General features: G+C 35.6%; 1 long non-coding RNA gene across 2 annotated transcripts in view; it reads left to right on the forward strand.

The window, feature by feature from the left end:
- The window catches only part of LOC114138816 (uncharacterized), a 43,095-nt gene extending 31,170 nt beyond the window's left edge, over positions 1–11,925 (forward strand). Inside the window, exons 4-5 of one of the 2 annotated variants that reach the window (XR_003594316.1) lie at positions 10,709–10,847; positions 11,505–11,925. This is a non-coding gene — a long non-coding RNA (uncharacterized LOC114138816). The remainder of the gene's footprint in view (positions 1–10,708; positions 10,848–11,504) is intronic. The other variant, XR_003594315.1, reaches the window with a different exon arrangement.
- Positions 11,926–21,416: the final 9,491 nt, after the last annotated feature.

Below are 21,416 nucleotides of genomic sequence, written 5' to 3' on the forward strand. Positions count from 1 at the left end.
TTCTTGGATCACTGTGTGAGATCACTGAGTTTCTTTAAAAATCCTCAGTTGTTTCATCTTTGGACTTTTATCAAAAATGTCTTCGTAAATTTCCCCTATTACCTATAACGTAGAATTATCTTGGAATCACAGATGTCCATATATTTAACTCATTTTAATTTCTAATTCTAAGTCTATATACGATATAAAGTGTTCTAAAATTCTAGTTTCCTGTTTATTTCTATATTAGATATCCGAATGGCAACCTTGAAACATACTGTCCTACTCACCTTTTTTAGATTATGAATTCAAAGCCGCAGTTGCTGAGCTGGTGTTATGATAATGCATTGCAACCTGCTGTGATATACAAATTGGTTTTGACAACAGGCTTGCTTTTAGATTTTTTTTCTACCCTAAGACCATGGATTTAACATATAACACATCTCTCAGACTCCTCTCCTCTGGTAACAAAGGGGGCGGGCGCTGGGGGATGACTCCTTAACTACTGCTGAAAGATGCGAGTGGCCAAGAAATTCATAAAATACTGTCGTTTCCTCTGACACAAACACTCACTTGCCTCTCCCTACGGATCTCCCCTCTCGTTGAGGGAAATGTGCCCTTGACAGTTCCAGTGTCAGCTGTGATTTTTGTCACTCAGTGGGCGAAATATATTGTAGTGCCACAGCCCTATTGAGTTCTAATAACTTCAGGCGGGGAACTCCACCCTCCTGATAACTCCAAAGTCTTTTTAGTTGCCAGCACTTTCTTAACTTTAAGAGAAACTCAACAGTCATTCACATGATTTTGTTTTTATTCAGTCATCTCTCATTATGTTATCTGTTACAGGCCATATACAGTGCTGTGCAGAATCTTAACTAGCTAATTATTTTTGAGGTGGAGCAACTTTCCTCTTTGGAGTTAACACAGCTGTGTTCCAAAGAAAAAAATTAAAGCAAGTGCTCCCATGTGCATACACAAATGAAGTTGCAGACATTAGAGGAGGAGGATGTCTTCTTTGAGCAGAAGAGGTGAATCAAAATGTTTGCCTTGTGATCGAATACTGGAAGAAAAAAAAAACATATACAGACACACCAACCTGTGAGAGGACATCAGTAATGGGCTCACATTTTCCTAATCTCCTTTGATGGATTCAGGCCATGATTTTCATTTAGTCCAAAAGAGATAACCAAACTGTCAGCTGTGCGGCTGCTTTCCTTTAATCTCCGCCTGCAGCCAATAATCACCCGGCAACCCGCAACCCTTTGTCAATTGTTAATCTTGTATTGAAGACATTTAGATGCCAGGATGGTGTTCTGCATCCAAGGATAATACAGGGGGGCACAGAAGAGAAGCAAATTGGATTCATTATTAAATTTTGCATTATTAAAAAGACAAATGAATTGAGCTCTCTAAAGAATTTGTGGAATCAATTTAAAAATAATCATTACTGTGCAGATGCATATCTCGTCTCCTGGAGACTGCACAAAAAGATTAGCTATCTTTTCAGTAGCATCTTAAAGGAATTTAACACATGGTTATGCCTTAGTTGTGAATATACAGACAGCTGTGGCAGGAAGTTTGAAAAGTCCTCAGAAATCGTTAGATTTCCCCCAAAGCTGAGGAGGAAAAAGTGTCCCATTCTGCTTTTTGATCTTGCTACAGTCTAAAAGTTAATATCTGTTCCCATGAAACTAAAATAGTCTACTTATACTTGTATTCCTATATCAAAAATAATCACATTCTATATGTAATAGTGGCAAAAATATCTGAGCCTTTGTTGGACTTGTGTGATCTAATCCTGTGATGCTACAGTTAAGCTCTGCTTATTTTTTTGTTTTTTTTTATCTCACCTATTATTTTCCAATGATGCTTCAACTGTGTGACGTGTTTTGAAAAAGAATATTATTTGGTGTGACCTTTTCTTTAATATGTCTCTTCCTTTTTAAAGCAATGTGGGCCACATGCAAAGGTTTGTGAGAAAACAATTTATACAATTTGCATTAAAAAAACAGACATCCTTATTATTTCTTTAATTTCTGTTTAATTAACACAAGCCAAAGTGCTAGAGGATTGCAGCACCTCAGTAGTTGCCCTGAGTTTCTTTCACACCTCACAGACGATTACCCATTGTAGCTGTGCTTTATTTTATTTTCACACAGAGCTCACAGTATAACATTGCTTGCTTCGGTTTCTTCTTGGAGATCAAATATTCCAACCATGTAACTATGTCTTCTGGTGTTTAATGTTATCTCACAATAGTGCCTGTATTTTGAGCAACTTGTTGCATTCTCTGTTCTCACCTAACTCTGTACAGTCTACCATTGTAAGACTCATAAACATTGTCTTTCTGTGGGGCTTATGTTGATTTGCATCTTGGAATGTCAAACATCTTTTTATTGTCAAAAGTGTTTATGCAGTTACATATCTGGATTGATAAACAATTGAAAGATGGATTGTGATTTATTTATATTTTATGGTCTCTTTATTTCTCACTTTTAAGATAAATTTGACATCAACAATCATACTACATATTGTAGATATCAAATTGTACAAATTATTTGATCATTTTCCCCAAAATTATAAGCAGAGATTATCGTGCCACAAACTATATGCCACAAAATATAGTTTGTAATTATTACAAGTTTGAGGACTGTCAAAAAATTACCTTATTTACCTTAAATTATTAATCCAAAATGGGTTTTTTTCTTCTTCTCCAGACTATCTCTAAAGAGTAAGTGTATTTTATATTTTTAAAATATGTAGCAAAAGCAGCAATTTTTTGCTAACATAAAGGGACAATATTTTAAACCAAATTTAAACCTTTCTGTGCAAATGACTCCCTAGAGAACGACTTGAAGGAATCTTGACATTTACAGATAGAAATCTGCAGAAATTGTCCACGTTTATAGAATGCAGTGCATGTACTTTAGTTAATGGAACAACAGTCTGTGGTTAAAATGAATCAAACAGAGATTGATTGAAGGGTCACTTCAGGCAATTTTATGATGGTGATTATATTAGGAAAGGTCTTCACATTTAAATGAAAAATTTTAAATAAGTTCCCATTTGCTATTTGCTTTTGCTGCCATGCATACAATGTAGGATATGCAAGGGCATGCTCAAACAAGACAAAGGCAAAGGAGGCTGATTAAAGTTTATCTTTTGGGGCCATAAGTCTACTGGCATTCATTATTGCTTGTCAGATTGTAAACGGTCTCCGGGAGACATTATGCAAGCTCACACACCTATGTTAAAGTGATTGATTGAGTTGTGATATCCAACCACACACTAACTTGTTTGTCTGAGGGTTTGTCAGTGATCTGTCTGAAGACAACAAAGAAGTGGGAACATTACACACGGATTCTGAATGCAGGTTATAAAAGAAATCCTTCATGATGGTAAATAAGATAATCTTTCTTAAGAAAAAAAACCTATAATGATCTCAGCAGCCTTAAAACAATCATAGCAGAACTTTTGTCAGATGACCAGCTTCACTGATACAATTATTGTTGAGCAAACTATTAAACAGAGCAAAGGAAGGTGATGATAGTTACACCCGTGTTGTAAAAGCTCAGCTCTATCTTCACTTTGAAGACTATTTTGATGAGTTACTGTACTAAACCTAATCCCACCAAGACTGGTATGGTTTTAATAACTTGCTACAAAAAAAATCAACTGCCAAAAAAGTTAGATATTTATATCCCTTATTTAAAGCTACAGTATGAAACATATTTGTTGAAACTGTCGCTATATTGTGACAGTTTGTTATTAAATAGTCAATGTTAATTTGTGAAAGAAATCAAGCTTCTCTGCCTTCTCTCAGTACTAACTAGAAACAACAAATCAGAGCCTGGAGGCGGGACTTGGAGCTGTCAATCAATACTATATGCCACTGCTCATTCCCAATTTCCCTGCTCTTATTGCTTTCTGCTAACGCTACAGTATACGCCTGTTTAGGCAAGTTACCATGGCCACTGATGATGGCAGATAAACAATTTTTCTGTAATGGTAAGTTGTTTCTCTGCCATTAGCACATTTAGCAGCATTGATTGACATCGCTAAGACCTTCCTCCTGGCTCTGGTTGGTTGTTTTTGATCGGGACTGGTGCATTTTTTCAGACACCAATAACAGCTGAAGGAGAACGTGGGGGAGATCAATCTTTTCATAAATTTTCTGTCTCATAACATGCTGTCACAACATGGTGACAGTTTTAGATAAGATAAGATAAGATTTATTGTCATTGTCATCAACAGATTACAACGAGATTGAGATTTACTCGACTTGAGTTAAGATGCAGGTTATGTGTATATACATAATATACAAAGATAAGAAATAAATAGTACAAAATGCGAAATGATGTTTTGATATTTTAACAAATATGCAAAAAACATTCTTTCTAAAAGGTACATACTGCAGCTTTCAAACATAAGTTTTTGTCTCCAATCCATAACTCTAAAAAATAATTTATTAAAAATAATCAATAATTATGTGTCTCTTCTCTAATTTAATTGATTCTTCTCTGAAATTTGTTTTGTTCTTGCTTTGTCAAGCTTGTTTTGTGTATGCGGCTGCCATTAAATTATAGATTAGTTTCAATGTACAAAGCAAAGCAGAGTAAGTCTGAATAAAAGTGAAAATAATTTCCTTTGTACATCAGACTGTTAAACAAAAGCTCAGACAAAAGAACAATTACAGGCTGGTGGTGTGCTGCATTGATGAAACAAAACCTTTACTTTTTCTTGACTTTGGCTCGGCATTGTGCAGAAAAACTCACACATAACATTTTCAGTATTATTTAAACAAGCACAGTATCTCACTGATATATATATATATATATATATATATATTTATTTTTTGGGGGGGGGGTGATCATTCTCTAGGATCTCTAGGAAATTTGCTGCTGCACAATACGTCTCCACATTGTAACAATTAACTAACCAAGTCTCTTCAGTTATGGTAGGACAAATAATGCAACTCTGTTTATTGCTTTACATTTACATTCATGTTCACTATAAGATATTCTGAAAGCACATGTAGCACCAAATATATTTTTTGATATATGAAGCTGAGTAAAATGTCCTCATTCAGTTTTACAGCTAGATATTTGATATATGATCAGATTCTTGTTCTTTCTGGAGGCTGTTCTAGATTTTTTTTGTTGTCATCTTGACTAACAGAGTTTTAAAAAATCAAGTGAATCTATTTTTCTCCATCATAAGATGATGAAATTAAATTTAATTTTCATTTGGTTTAACTAATATTCTAATAGAAGTTGAACAAATAATCCACACAGTGCCATCACACGTCAAGCAGATGAATACAAGTAACTCAACAGTGGCAAAACCACCGGCCTTGGCCCCAATGTCTATATGTAAGCAAATAAAATTAAATAATTGTAATTAAATTATGAATGATTCACCTGCCTTAATCTCAGATTAATAATCTTAATCTCAGTGCTTCATAGTCTCACAATTTCCTGCTCTGCATGAACCTGAATTGTGCACCTTCTACTCTGAACAAGGGGTTTCCTAATTGCACTAGCCCTTCATTCAGTGGTAGGAAATGGACTACTCTGTACCAGTGGTCCAGATGCACCAGATGCGCTCCAAAGCGCCTCGTCCAAAACCTTTCACATGGTCAACTTCCTTATAGTGAGATGGAACCTGCAGCTCTGGAGCTGCAAGTGGCTTTCTTCCTTCCTGAGATAAATTCATTTTGGGCATGTCATTTTCAAAACACATAAAAACACATTTGGAGCTTGGTGACAATGCTTTCATTAAATGAAAAAATATATTTATTTTTTTCCCACAACCAGTTACAAGGTGGTGGAAAAAAATTACTGTTCATTAACTCTAATTTCAAAACACATCCATTTTGTTTCAGATCTTCAAGGGGGAAATCCAAAAGAGTTCTGGAAAGCAACGATTATGTTTAATAGTGTAAGTTCAATGGGTCTAGGGATCCATGGGGTTTGACTATTTGTGCCAAATGCAAGCAAATCCATCTAAGGTAACTCACAAAATCTATAACACTGAAGTAAAAATGACAGAATTTGCAGTACTATAGTAATAAATGTCAATTCAAAGGTCTGAATAAACATGTAAACTAACTTTTACATAAAGTTGCATGCATCAAATGCTTTTATTTTCTTTTAAGCTGATTATAATGGATTGAAAATGTCAGCCTAATATGATGTTTCAATATTTATTTCACCAAGGACTTGAATTCTATAATTTATTGATAGTACAGTAAAGTACATCAGTTAGCAGCAAGACTAATCAGTTTACTTTCCTATTGAAAACGTTTTATAATTTCTTCAAGGCTATTTCCGAAACAATTGTGTAAGCGTGCATTGACAGAAATTATTGCTAAATCTGAATAAACCTGATTCCTCTTTACCCTGGTGAATGATTGAGAAACAATAACAGGCTGTGGTGGAGATGTAAAGCATAAGATGCAAAAACATCCCACATCCTAATAACCATTGTGTTTGCTGCGGTTTCCCGATCAATTTATCACAAAAATATTGTTGGGACATATACATTTTCACTGGACACTGATAATATGCACAGTAACCCTGATTTATTAGATATAAAATGACATTTGTGAATATAAACAGCTGTTGTCTCTTCTGAAAAGACCTCAGTGACAGAAATTCACCAAACAAACATGGTTTGAATGCACAAAAGTTGCCTGGGAGTAGAGAGTTTACAGGGTACAGCTGTTCAATAAAAAAAAGTAATGTTCTTCGGGAATATAATGGAGGAGTTTATCCAGAGCTTATTCTGTCATTCTCTCCCATACAAGTCAGTAATGTAATACATGTTGCACCATCATTTTCGGCCTTGGCAAGTGACTCATACTAGTTGTCTAAAGAGAGCTGTACTCTGAACTTATGTTCAGGGCATGGTGGTCTTTAAGAGAGTTTTTCACCTCACAAGCTAGGGAGCAGCCTGTGATTAGTCTTCCAGGTGAAGGAGAGTGAGACCCTCTGAAGACCCTGGAGCAAGTCAATAAAACATACAAAGAACAGGTCTGCACTGTTATTATCGGTCCATTCACTTGAGACACTTACAGTAGGACATGCTGAGGCTGAAGAAATGTTGTGGCAATCATTCCTAAAAGAACAGTGGCAAAGAATGCTGGAGAGTTTGGTGTACAATTTTGGTAATTTTTTCTTTTGGAAATTGAAAAAGGACTTCAGTCATACAGACTGAAGCTTTGGGTGTCTTTTTATTATATTATTAAAGTCAGAAGGACATAGAAGATCCATAAATAGCCCTGAAAGCACATATAAAAGACAACAAATCTGATTAAAGAAATCTAAAAGAATATGAAGACTGGTTGATGTTTACAGCTGGGATCAGCACCCCTGATTACTACAGGAAGCTGTGGATTTCACTTTCCCTGCAAAGGCCTTTCCATGTGGCTGCTCAGTGCGGCAGTAGATAAGGAAACTGACTTCCCATGTGAAGGACTCAGAGTTTGATTGCAACTAAAATCCTTTTTTTTTTCTTTTTCTTTTTTTTTTTTTACACTGCTTTGGTCCTTTAAGATATGTGGCTATGTTTAGTTTCAGAAATGCTTCTGCACTGTTCCTATGAGCTGTTAGGATGATTTGTATTTACAAATCAGGACTAAATGATAAATGATTCACTGTATCACCCATGCTTTCAGAACCAGAGATGTACAGTGCAGTCAGGACTGATTCTGTAATATATATCTATAGACTCAACATCTCTCTGAAGGCTAACGATCTGAACCCTTTTCCAGTTCACGAATGATGTTACTTCAGGTTAGCACATCTGCAAACACCACACATATGATCATAACTAATATATGAAAAGGAAAATAAAAAGTGGTGGGAATAAGTAAAAGTAATGCCTGCAGCTGTGTAGTCCTATTCACGCTTAATTTGGTCTGAGCAAATTGCAGCAACCTACATGAAAAACATTTCTCTACATTAATGCATGATAAAATGCAAAGCTTTTTGTGTTCTGTCTGATTCATGGTCAGTAAAATAGATTTATCAATGTCCTAAAATATGCAAACCAATCTAATTCAGTTTATGCATTTTAATCAATCTGCCTTTGATTTGTAGAACATTTTTCAAACAATAAGGAAAAGACAGTTATTTTTTTAAAGACAGATAAAAAAAGGTTTATGCAATAAAACAAATGTAATAATCATAATCTGCTATTTACCAAGTTTGTAAAGCAAAGAATTTAACTTTGGTTCTGCTTTCTGCTCTTGAATGTAAATATGTATAGAAATGTAAAACAAAAATAATTACGCAACTAACAAATAGAAAAGAATAATTTAGTTAAACAAGGTTAAGCATAAAAAGGAGAAATTAATTTAAGAACTGTGCTGTTGAAAGTTGGTTTAGCTCTTTATTTTACTATGAAAAGACTTAATTCCAAAGCAAATTGTGGTCAGACTGAATCAACTCAAAGGAAAATGAGGGTTTGAATAGAATTTGGAATATTTAATTAATATTAAAGAAAAAGAGTCAAATGACAATTCCGACTAAAATATGTGAAGGACATAAAGCAGGAAATTAAAATGTAAGATATCTGTTTAAAAAAGATCTACTTAAAGTTTTAACATTAAATGCATGTCTATTGCTTATTTATTAGATATTTATGGAAGTGCTTTTGAAACTGTGGAATAGGATTGAAAAAAAAACACGCATTTTTGAATATGAACTGGTTCTGTTTGTCTTGGCAAGTTCCTCAGCATGACCTTCTTCATGAATTAATGCTATATAAACTAAACAGAATTAAATGTTGTTCTTCAGGAACATAAGCTGATCCATCCTGAAAAGCTCTTTCAGTCTTTATCTTGGTGCACAACGTCTTTTTTCTTCCCATGAAATCTGAGCTGCTGTGGATTCGCTGCTACTGAGAAAAGCAATACATCTCCACAACAGAAATAAGTTCAATAGGATGTTTTTGTTCACAAATCAGAATGGGTCAACTATTGCTGATTCAAATAATTAATAATCAACCATAATCTAGATTTTATGCAAAATCTGCATCTAATCACAACTGCTCTATAGTGCGGGATACCAATTATTTGCCTGATCTTAACATCACCATTGTAAATGGAAAGAACTCAACAAGTTTTGTACAAGAATAACTTTGATGTTTCCAAGGAAAACTGCTTAATCGGTAACTCACAGAAACTTAACATTAAGCAACTAAGACTGTAAGATTTACTGAATGTAAAGTAGTTTAAAAGGGTAAATTAAATGTCTTGATCTGAACAAATAGATAATAAAAACAATCAAACTGTTTTAGATTGTGTCTCAAGGTCAGTTTGTCTTCGGATCAGCACACTGCACTCAGTCTGCATTCTCACACATTGCTCTGAAAGGTTGTGTTGAAAGTTGAGGCAAGATCTAAACAGATAAGCCTCAGATTAATTCTGTTTTGAAGTCATTTTTAAGTCTCTTTAAATCAGACATCTCAAAATCACATTGGGTGTCTGACATGGAGCTGCAAGGACATCATGGAGCAAACTCTAAAGTAATGTTTTTTTTATCAAAGAGCTGCGTCAAAACACTGGAAATGTTCTACCAGCAACCTCAGTATGCAACCCACATGTTAGACAGTAAACAATGTTTGAACTGATCTGTTGCTGCTGCAGAAATAACCTTTAAAACTTGCAGAAACTAGCATCCATTCAACTCTCTGTACTTCACCCTTACTTGTACAGGTCCAGAAAGACAGTTGTATGTGAATTTGGATAGGATACACTTGCTGTCTTTCTCAGTATCTTGTAGGAACCCATGTACTGCGCCAGAATTTAAATCAGTTCATGAATATGGAACGGTCCAGTTGGAATTTCCGTACGGTAAAGCAGCTTGTCACTCAGAACGTCAGCATCAACTTTTGCCCTCACAAGCCTGAAATACAAAATTCAGAGACTATGATAAATCTGGCAGGCCCGGCTCTCTGACAGCAGTGTGGGGCTTCAGAAGAATGACCTGCTAACTGTGTACCGCATGTATAGGGGGTTCTGATCCGCTGCTCCTCCGACAGAAGAGGGAGACACACTCAGACAAGGGAATTGGGAGGGTCTACATGCGAATACAACAAACCAAGCATGCGTTCAACTGCATCCCTCGGGTTTCAACCTTGTCAATGGGCATGTTTTCCACCTTTCAGGACTATAGTTTACTTTTCAAGATTATAGAAGGGTAAAATGGTGCACATAGATATTTTTTTCCCCACTTCTTGTAGCTTGGTTTTATTGCCGACTACAATTTATCCCAGAAAAATTCTCCCTTTTTTAACAAGCAGAGATGATTCACTAACTATCACAAAGTCTGCTATGCCTCTGAGTAACTGATCCGGTTCTCTCGCATGGGGAGATACTGCTTTAACAAGATAAACCATGACATGATCTCACAGAGTGAAATTTGCAGCACTTCCTTCCTTTGACTAATGCAGAATATTGTATTTCTGATTTAGAATGTCATAGCCATTCCTCATGTCAATGAGATTGCAATATGCAGCTGATCCCTGTTGATCCAGAAATCCTAATCCCAGAGCCCAAGAATACCCACTTTCTAACACCCTCAATCTTCTTAGAAGTAACTTTATGTTCGTGTGTATGTGCGCGTGGTCATGTGTGTCGGGGGAGAGTGGGGGGAGGGTGTCTGCACCCCAATAATTATACTCATTCCACATGCTGTGAACTCACTGTGACCTGTTTTTGTAGAAGGAATCGAGGCTGTAGGTTGTTCTTGGGATATATCCAATCCAATTGAGTGGATGAGAAGTGACAGAGGCATAAAAGCCCAGAGAGCCATGCTGCAGATTCTGAACACGTAATTAGACCTGTCCCAGGAGGACATGCGGTGAGTCTGCTTATTCCAGACTATACATTAGGAATGACATCCTTCTCCAACTAGGCGGCAGGCAAATGAACATCAGTTTACAGCAGCTGGAAAAAAAAAACAACAGATAATAATTAGCTCCCATTTGCATGAAATGACATTTCTCAAAGCCATAAACTTCAGTAATGTTGACGTGAGAGGTTTTGTTAGATCTTTTTTCTTATTTTTGTGGCATTAATTCAGAAAGTTAGAACTGGTGACTGTGTAAGAAGCATAACAGATTGATTAGCTGAATGAAATTAAATCACTGCCACAGGTCTGACAGCAAGCTTACCTCAGAGATACGGCTCATTCTAAAAGCAATCAAACCTTAATTGTTCCACTCCATGAGCACTTAACAAAAAAAGAAGAGCAGATTAGCATGCCAGAAAAAATGATTATGTTTTCATTAATTTTCTTTTATAAAACTAACTGCTTAATTAAAAAAAGACTGGGTTTCTTTGACTGTAAGCCTTTCTTTCAGTCTTTTTTCCCCTCCCTGTTTGTTTGTGCTCATTGTATGGTATGTGTTTCCCAATGTGCTTTGAATCTAAATACAATGTGAGTCTGAGTTCACATGCTCTTTGTAATCTGTTTAACCTGCTATATTGTGATCAGCCGACTGTTTCTTTTCAGCAGCAGTGGCTTTGGTCAAGCTAGGAAGGCGTCTCTCAGTTGGAGATTATCCTTTACCCTTGAGCGGGATTCTTCACTGAAGGGACTCAAAGACGAGACGTGAGGGACACAGATTTCCATCTCGTTTGGCACCCTCCTCTGCCCCTACTTCCCTTTACTTCTGTCTGGCTTTCTGTCTATGTTTACTGAAACAAAGCTTTTTGTCAAATGCATTCATATGCAATATTTAAGTTAAATCAAAGAGCACTAAATGCTTGATTCATATGTCATTTACATATTCAATTGGTTCTGTATCATTGACAAAATTGGGATCCCTTCCAGTTCACAATTCAAATATGTTTTACTTTGAAAGGAAGTGTAAAGAAATCAAGGCTATTAATAAAAAAATGATGTGCATTGCGATATTTAAAAAAAAACAAAAAAACTTTCTGAAATGTCAATTGGTGACTGTGTGTTGTTTTTATGACTTTTTATTTTTGTACATTTATGATGTAAAGCACTTTGAACTGCCTTGTTACTTAAACGTGCTATAAAAACAAACTTGATTGACTGATTTATTGATATAGGTTAATAGCCCTATCTCGCCAATGTCTTCATTGCGAGAGAAGACCCAAGGACAGACCCAGAACTCTATATTTACTATCTATATTTTCCTTTCGATAGTTGGCTGAACTAATGCTATTCACAAGTCATCGCCTAATTTACAGCAAAGATTACATAAACTCTCTAACAGTGTTACTTTAACCTAAATGCTGTTGGGATAAAAGTTTTCTGTCTTTGATAGCCTTAAAATCAGGCATTAGTCACGTTAATGACCATACATATCAATTAATTATGGACTGATCGAGTCCATGGGTGGATTTATCCATATCTGACACAGGGGTATTTTAGGGGAAAAAATCCATTTTGGGTTGTGTATTCACTCAGTGTAATGGGAATATAAACAGAATTGGAGAAGGTATTTCATAAAATATTTGCCCTTGTCTCCTGTTAACTGCTGAAAAGTTTAAATTGAAGCTGTGGAAGTGTGTGTAACCAGAAGAGAGATGAGAGAAGCTGCTTATTATCAAGTGCACTTCAGCTGTGAACTCCGGTAACCATGGTGAGATTATGTGCAGCATTATATCTGTCTCACTATGTTCAAATTGTCCACTCATGCACTACAGTATATAAGGAAACGGTCCTGGCAAGGTTAGCCCAAAATGTAATTTTATTTCAATTAAGAATGACTTGCTTCCATTTTATGATCTTTCAACTACCTTTTCAAACTAGAAAAAAAAAACTATTTTTTTTTTCTTTTTACTATTTTTAAAAATTTTCAGTGTTACTATCCACATGGCAGTAACATTGACATATGCCTTAGTCCTTTCAAATTCCTTGAAAAGACAAGAAACCATCATTGTGACTCATTAACTTAAAATTGGCAATATAATAAAACTCTCCATTAATTAATTTCAAAATCCTTAAAATGGTTTTAATTTGAACAAAAACCATGCTGTTAATTTATTAACTTCTTGAATGATTATTAACCAGCTGCCCAAGTCTTCTCTGTGTGTGTTCCACCTTTGGTGCTAATCATTCCTGAAATCAAACGACAAACGGTATAGAATTAATGTCAAAACAAAGAGTGAAGTGGGATGAGGTTGCATTGTTTCCAGGACACACATCAACTGACATGTTTGTCAAAGGAACGGAGGCGATGAGGAGAAATAAGAGAAGTATAGTGTAGAAGGACAGATTATGGTGGATTTGGTTTAAAGGAAAGAAATAGTAAGTATAAATTATAAAGAGGATTAAGTGTGATGTGTTAAAAGTTGAAAAAATAAACCGTGTTGTTCAGTGATAGACATGATAGACAGTGGTAGATGTAAGGCAGTGGTGTTATGGGGGAACGTGGTTTTGCAGCTTCAAATGGCAGCACAACCACAGACGACTTTGGAAATCAAGAAGAGGAAGCAATTAAGGGCAACTTCTAGACTTTAATAGAAGTTTAAGAAGTAAGAATAATGCACAGAGTTCAGTGAGGAGTAGAGACAGACTGTGGGTGTTAGGTAAGAGTTATCAGATAACTGAAAGTAAAGTGGGTGTAGTTGCAGAAATTGCCAGAAGGAAGAAGTAAAGGAAAGTATTTCTTTACTTACATACAAGGAAGAGATGAGCAAATAAAAATCATCAGGATGATGAATAAAGTAGGCAAGAATACTCCGAAGCTAAAAGTATATAAGGCTGGACACCACTGACAGAGAAAATTACTTGTTTTGACCGACTAGACGGAGACCGAGCAATGACACTAGTGATTAAGGGTAGTGACGGAAATGCACTAATAAGTGGAGATTAGTTGAAATTATGAAAGAGAGTAGTTGAGGGACGAATAAAACTAAATAGAAATGCATACATTTTGGAAATCATGAAATGCAGGGGTTTAATAGAAAAAAATGTGAGGGCAGTTTTTTAGAAGAGAGAGTCTTTTAATATGTACCTGTATTGGACAGCTTCCATTTCTCTGACAAAAAGAGGCAAGAGTGTCTAAACCTATAGGTAAAGCTCTGTAAACTTGATCACAGAACCATCAAAAGTTTGGTTGCAAAGCATCAATCATGTCTCTTTGCAAGAGATATGTTGAAAAGATCCACAAAGATGCTGCAAAAGATTTGAGAAGAATAAAATGTGAAGCTATCAGGTGTTGTCATATTCCAGAACTTCAACCTACATGAAGTAACCAGTCTATACAAGGTGAACTTTGCTTAAAGACATGGTTGAGGTAAGGAAGGCTGCCTTCTGATCACCGTTGAACAAGTGTTACACTGAAAAATCAAGACTGAGCAGAGAAATTTCTGACAACAAAAATTTCAAAAGTTTTATGGACTTAAGAGATGAGTGACTTGATGTACTCTGGATGCACCTGAGGCTGGATCGATAACGGGCACAGAGCTCCACTTCAACTCAGAGTTCACCTCAGATACTTGGGTTATTATTATTAAAAATGAGCTAGTTGGACGTTTTTGTGATTTCCGAAATGTGGAAAATGCAGACAGCATTGCAGACTGTAACAAATGAAATAGAATCCCCAGAAGAAAAAGCAGAATGTTACTTGTGTCACTATTATTCTATATGTAATAATCAATATTTGCAGGAGCAACCCTAAAATAATATAAGAATATTACTTTTATTATTTGTGTTAATCCTGTAATACTATGATACTTTTATTTAAGGTTATCATATAAAGAAAATCTCACATCCACCCATTTCTGGTAAGTAAATGCCTTTAATAGCATAAAAACACCGTAGCAATGGCAGAGAGGATTTCACAAGTTTTTCATGGGTGCAACCCACATTCTCAACTCTACTACTCAACCCACAAAATAGATTTTGTTAAGAAATATGGCAGGATCTGAACTAGAAATAAGCAGGCTTTTCAACAGTATAAGTTTGATTGCCATGAAACATTAAAAGAAAGAAATAATTGATGAAATTATTGAATAGGCTAGCTTTGAATAATGATTATAAGCTTCAGAAATTAACTGTAGATAATATTAAACATAGACCATTATATATATATATATATATATATATATATATATATATATATATATATATACACTGCTCAAAAAAAATAAAGGGAACACTCAAATAACACATCCTAGATCTGAATGAAAGAAATATTCTCATTGAATAGTTTGTTCTGTACAAAGTTGAATGTGCTGACAACAAAATCACACAAAAATCATCAATGGAAATCAAATTTATTAACCAATGGAGGCCTGGATTTGGAGCCACACACAAAATTAAAGTGAAATAACACTACACGCTGATCCAACTTATGTATATATATATATATATATATATATATATATATATATATATATATATATATGTATATATACATGTGTATATATATATAAAAATCTCACAAATTAGCTTATTGCATGTTTGGTAAAGAGATAAAAAAGTGAGGTGGACAAAACCAACATGTGCCCAAGGTGTCTTTGACATCTTTCCTAAGAGACTTTATGTTATGAACAATGCAACAAAGTATAAGCACGATGGATGTGAGTTTTAATCTATGTACAGTTTTTCTCTTGAAAACTCCAAAAAGCCTTATAGACTACCCATATCACTGGTGCCTCAAAATCTATCCGCTTGTCTATGGATGTGAATGTTTCTCATCTAGGAACTGAGTAAAATAATTTTAATAAACCCTTATCAATTTAGTTAAGAAACTTTGAAATGGATAATAATAGGCCAAAAACTTAAATATTGATTACTGGTTGTTTTACATTTTGAATGTGGCTCCCATTTATTCAATAAAGTGATTATATGCTTGAATATATAAATGTTAGCCATTGAATAGTATTGGTTAAAGTAACCGGCAGTTGCTATTTGCAGAGAATAATTTATTCAAAACCTAAAGGAAAATTTGCATACACTCAACACTACAAAAATGTATTAGTTCAAGCTTCACAATTACCAGGGATTTATTGGGTTCTCAGAAGAAAAATTGAAAAGGGACTTTGTGGCCTAACCCTGACTTCTAATAGCTAATGTCAGTGTAAGTTAGATAACCCAACTGTCTCAGGACAACCTTAAGAATCAGCCAGTTTACTAGAAGCAGACAGAAGGGAGAGTAGAAAGAATGGAGAGCTTTAGGTCAGAACCATTTCCTTTTCTTTCTCAAGCAACTACAAGCAGTGCTTTCCCCGTGTGGCACTGGGTCACTGGGCAGGCAGACTTCTGGAACCCAGCACAACCAAATTAAGAAGGCAAAAGGGATTGTACTTAAAGAAATGACTGCGAGAAGTTGAGTTTCGATGGTGAGCAGAGAACATTTAAACTATTACATTTTTAAAAATATGCAAAATAAAGTTTGGGGACATCAGTGATCATTCCTCTCTTCAGTCACAATGAGCAGCTTAGTTGTACATGGAGCCATGAATCCTCAGCAGAAGATATCCATTCTGGGCAGTGCTTTAGGTGGATTGGTATGCAACGGTGCAGAATTCAAGAACTTCAAAATTTTACTCCTCAGGGAATTTGTTCCTGCAGTCGGCATGTCCTAGGACTTTTTACTGTGTTGCATCAGTCTGTGATCCCCCTACGGCTCCACACTGCCCAAGCTGCAAAACATGTGCATGCTCATAGCAAGCTCGCTCCCGGCTCATAACTGGTGCGCTCTGTTCTCACTCAGGGGGCCTATGCAACTGTGAAAGCTAACATGCCCTGTTTTGCCAATCTGTACGCACTGCTCACACCCCTTGCTCTTCCCTATGCTACAGCTTCACTCCGCCAGCAGAGCCTGTTGTGAATCCTCAGACTAGTTACCATTGCCACCAATGGGTGACTGACAGCACTAAAACATTCCTCCTGACTCTGATTGGTTGTTTTTGACCAGGAGTGCTGCATTTCTTCAGACAGCAATAGTAGCAATGAGGGGAGCTCAATTTCATTTTCACAGATTATCTGTCTCATAGTGTCAAGACATGGTGACAGTTTTAACTAATATGTAAAAAACCTTTGATATATACAAAAGCATTTAGGGAACTACCGGCACTTCAAGCACTGCTTCTGGGGTTAGGGAATAATCAGACACAAGTGTATTGTTCTTACATGAACAAATCAAGAATCAATTTAGCTCACCGCATTTACTTTAAACCAGATTACCTATCACTTAATTCCTTTTTTTAGTCAAAAATTTATAAGTGGATATTGGTTAAATGTTATTAAAATTGATTCTTGATTTTAAGGATCACCAGCTCTTACTCAGTTTTAGAATTTAGATTAAAACACAAATTTTTGCTTTGATATTAAATACATTTAGAATCAGTAAGGATATGAAATCTCCCCCTGCTTTGTTTTTAGTCTAATAAAATATCTCAGTGGAAACATTCATCCTTCAGACTGATAAGAAGTTATAAGGCTGAATCATTTATGAGCATTAGAAGATTTTCATGTAGTTTAACTTTACTGCAACAACAAATGAGTAGAGGCAGAGCAAAATAATTGTTTGTAGTCATTAGGAATATGTTTAGAGCAGTTTAAAAAGAAGCAGACAAAGCAAAGCAAAGGCACCAAAGACAGAAGAAAATGTAAGCAACACGACACTTAAAGAGACTGAGCTTTACGCAGCAGGGAGCCGAAGATGCAAGAAGACTTGCAAAATTAAAAAGAAAAAATAACAACCATGTGTGCACTCTCGCAAGATTCCAGCTTGCTTCTGAAGCTATTTTAATGTTTGTCAATCTGTGCAATCTCCAAAAAGACTGTCTCACCAAGCAAAGGAGATGAATAAATGAGTGTGTCTGACCGAGCAGTCATAGTTGAGATCAAAGTAGAAGTAGATAATTAACAGCAGACTAATTGGTAACCACCCTGAGTTTTCATCAGATATGAAAAAGAGGGAAGCTTCGGTGGATATTAATTGGAGGAGAATGTGCAAAAAATGTGTTTGGGCGAGACATTTTAACGAGTAGATGGCTTGATACAATCATACTCTACTGGAGACTTATAAAAATTAATGAAAGAATGTAAATTAACTTGAAAAAAAAAATCACAAGTCACCCGAAAACACTCAAATTAACATAAATGACATTTTGTGTAATAAAACAGTATCAGGATGTTTTTATTCTTGATGTCCTAACATTAAACTAGACATTGCATTACATTTCAAGACTGGAAATTACTGAACTCTGCTAAAGATTTACCTGTGTTGCACATGATAATGAAGATTTTGTTAAGAAACATAGGAACAAGATTGCAAACTTTAATAGGTTACATGACGGAGCTAAAGTTATGGATCAACATTTAACTCACATTGACAAATGGAGCTGCAAATCAACCATGCAGCTCTTTTAACTCAGCTCGTTTTATAATGTCAAGTTTAGCCTCAAGGAGGCAGCAGATGGTCATTCAACCCCTTGCAAAGACGAATAAGAAGTGTGCTCTTGCTCTGTGAAAGAAAACGTTGAGAGGGGCCTAGTTTTGCAGACGCTACCTTGGATTATCACTGTTTGCTGCTGACGTGTGAAGCAGAAGTAGAAATAACTAAAGTTTAACTTATAGTAAAACTTAACAACGAGAATCAGATTTGATGAACTGAAGAAGACTTTAAGTTCTGTGATTGGAACATGGATTTATTTGAACTTCGTATTTTAATATCCCGGTGAGTTTTCAATTTGATTACTTGTAGCTACATGCTGACCGAGTTGGCAAAGAGTCGACTGCTGCTAAATGAGTTCTTCACTGCACATAAAACCAGTCGGAATAAACTTAAAGTAAGGCATATTTTGGATAACACAGTCATACATACTTGCATGTGATGATTTCTGTGTGTTTGATCTTCTGTTGTGGAAAATGATCTGATGAAGGGGGAGTGCTTGTCAAACATCCCGTGTGCTGGATGAATGTGTGAACCAGTCCTGAAACGTTTTGTTGAGTTGCATTACTCTGAATACTGTCGTCTGTTAATATAACACATATACACAAGAGTTTTAGGCTTGGCAGTTATGAATGTTTGCAGTTGGAAATGTTCTTTTTATATGGGATTATTGTATGTGTAAGTGATGCTTCCATTTCAGAAAATGGGGCACTGGGAAATTAGTTTGTTAACCTCTATATAAAGGGGAGTTTAGTTGAAAAGTCCTGCACATTTATGCAGGCGTTTTTGTTTTTTCTTTGGAGGTTTCAGCAGGAGAGTGTGCCCTACTGGTGCCTGCTGTCATTGGTTCCCACTGTAACTGGATCTTCTACCGAGCCACACAGTCTCCCCTTGCATCACCTACCCTGGACCATTTTTTGGTGCTTCTTGGACACAATTTGAAAAGGCGGTAGGGCTTGAGTGCACTCAGTTTATTTATTTTGTTGTTGTTTAATGGACATTGGGTTTTCATACAATTTTTTTCATGCCTAATATTTCCGAGCTATTTTTAGTCATTACCTTGGTTAAATTATTTGTGTACAAAGAGAAAGACCTAATGGATTTTATTATTTTAATGCTCAGTCAGCCAGTTATGTGTAAACAGATGGATTACATTTTTCTCGTTACTGCCAGAATGTTGTCAGGTGTGTTGTTTGGAGTGGATGTCTAAATCCACTCTGTCGCATTTAGCCAGACTAATGTGAACAATACTCATTAGAAAATTTAAAACTATATGATACTTTTAATAGCTGTTTATTAAAGAAGTTTTAAATCCAGCGTTGAAAAATAGCTTTACATAAAAGGACGGATTAAGCACCTACATGTCTGCAGTATTAATGAGTCAACACAGGCCTAATAAACAGCAAGAATCAGTTTATCATTTCATTCTGCAACATATGTAGAAATACAGCTGAGGAGACTGAGAACAACAGTCTCAGGTGGGACCTTAAAAGCAGTATTTATACGACTGAAAATAGCTCATTCCGTGGTGAATTATGACATTGTTAGAAGCTCACAGCAGCCGTATGCCCCATGGTGCAATTGTGAGGTAATGCTCTGAAAATAAAAGGCTTACATACTAAGGTCTTTTTAATCTATTATTACACTGTACAAAAAAACTCCTTATAGTAAAGCTTTATCATCTTGAAGTCTCTAGTAACACATTTAATGTCTTCCATGGCAATGCATCAAACTGTGGGGGACACCATGTTTATCTTCTTACTAGTTTATACATAAGTCTTGCGAGTAGCTCCATCAGTGGTAATAATAACACAGGTGAAAAAAACCCGTTGGTGTTAATACTGTGTCCACGTAGAAAATACTCACGTTTTCTAAAATAGAACATTGAATAAGTCGTATTGGCAGTAACAAATATGTTTTGTTTTATTTTGTTGCATTTTTGTTGATTACATTGAAATACTGAAAGACATGCTAATGCACACTAAAGTTTATACTCATATCCTTATTTTGTGAAAACTTTATAGTATCCCAGGGTGTCAGTAAACACTTGGCTGTTACATATACAGTATATATACAAAAGGGATTTTCCATTATTTTTTTTGTTGGACTGCTGTAGGACTATACAAACCAACAGGAAATTGGAAAATAGCAAAGCTGAAAAGTAGATCCCCCTGGTACCTTAATGAAAATTAGGAGTTCCTGAAAAGTTGTAAAACTTATGTGGTTGATGAAGTTGCCATAAAGTGGGAGTGGAAGAGTAAGGACAATGTACAGACAAAGCCTAGAGTCAAGCAGGCAAGCAAGTTTGAATAAAAGAAAGCTGATATTTTGCTGAGCCAGAAAACACAACACTGGTTTACTTTAATAGTGAGTTGTTCTACTTTGCAACAAAATCTGAAATTACAGACAGAACAAACACATTAATACCTTTAATATTTTGAATATGACACACTAAATTAAAACGTATTCATGGGCTAAACTGGTGTACATTAATAAATATTGTTGACGATCTAAACATTCTCAGATGAGTTTCTTTCCGATTTTTCTCACTTTTGTTTTGTTTGTTTTGCTGCTGAAAAATCTCTCCATAGATGAAGCCCATGAACCTTCACTCTATGCATCACAATGGCACGCGCAGGGGTGAGTGTGTCAATGTGATAAGGACCAATTTGCAGATTTGTCATACTGCACAGATATACGGTTTAATTTTTTTTTAACATGACAATATATTTGCAAAGTTAGAGGAGACGCACGTCAGTTAACATGCCCAACGACTTTAAGAGTTTTGTAGGACAGTATTAATTTAGTCAGTAATGCCTGACCATCCAACATATTTTTGCAAACAATGTTATTGGTCACACATCCATACTATCAAAAATATCACTGACATTTCTAGTGCTCCTACAACAAACCACGATGTTTAACTAAAGACGAATGCTGTTTACCATAAACATAAAAATATCTGTAGCAATTTGTGGCTCTGTGTTCTTTGAAATACCTTAATTTCCCAAGCAGTTGCTCACAAGACAACAGTGTAATAAGTG

This window comes from Xiphophorus couchianus, chromosome 23 (genome assembly GCF_001444195.1).
Source record: "Xiphophorus couchianus chromosome 23, X_couchianus-1.0, whole genome shotgun sequence".
NCBI lineage: Eukaryota > Metazoa > Chordata > Actinopteri > Cyprinodontiformes > Poeciliidae > Xiphophorus > Xiphophorus couchianus.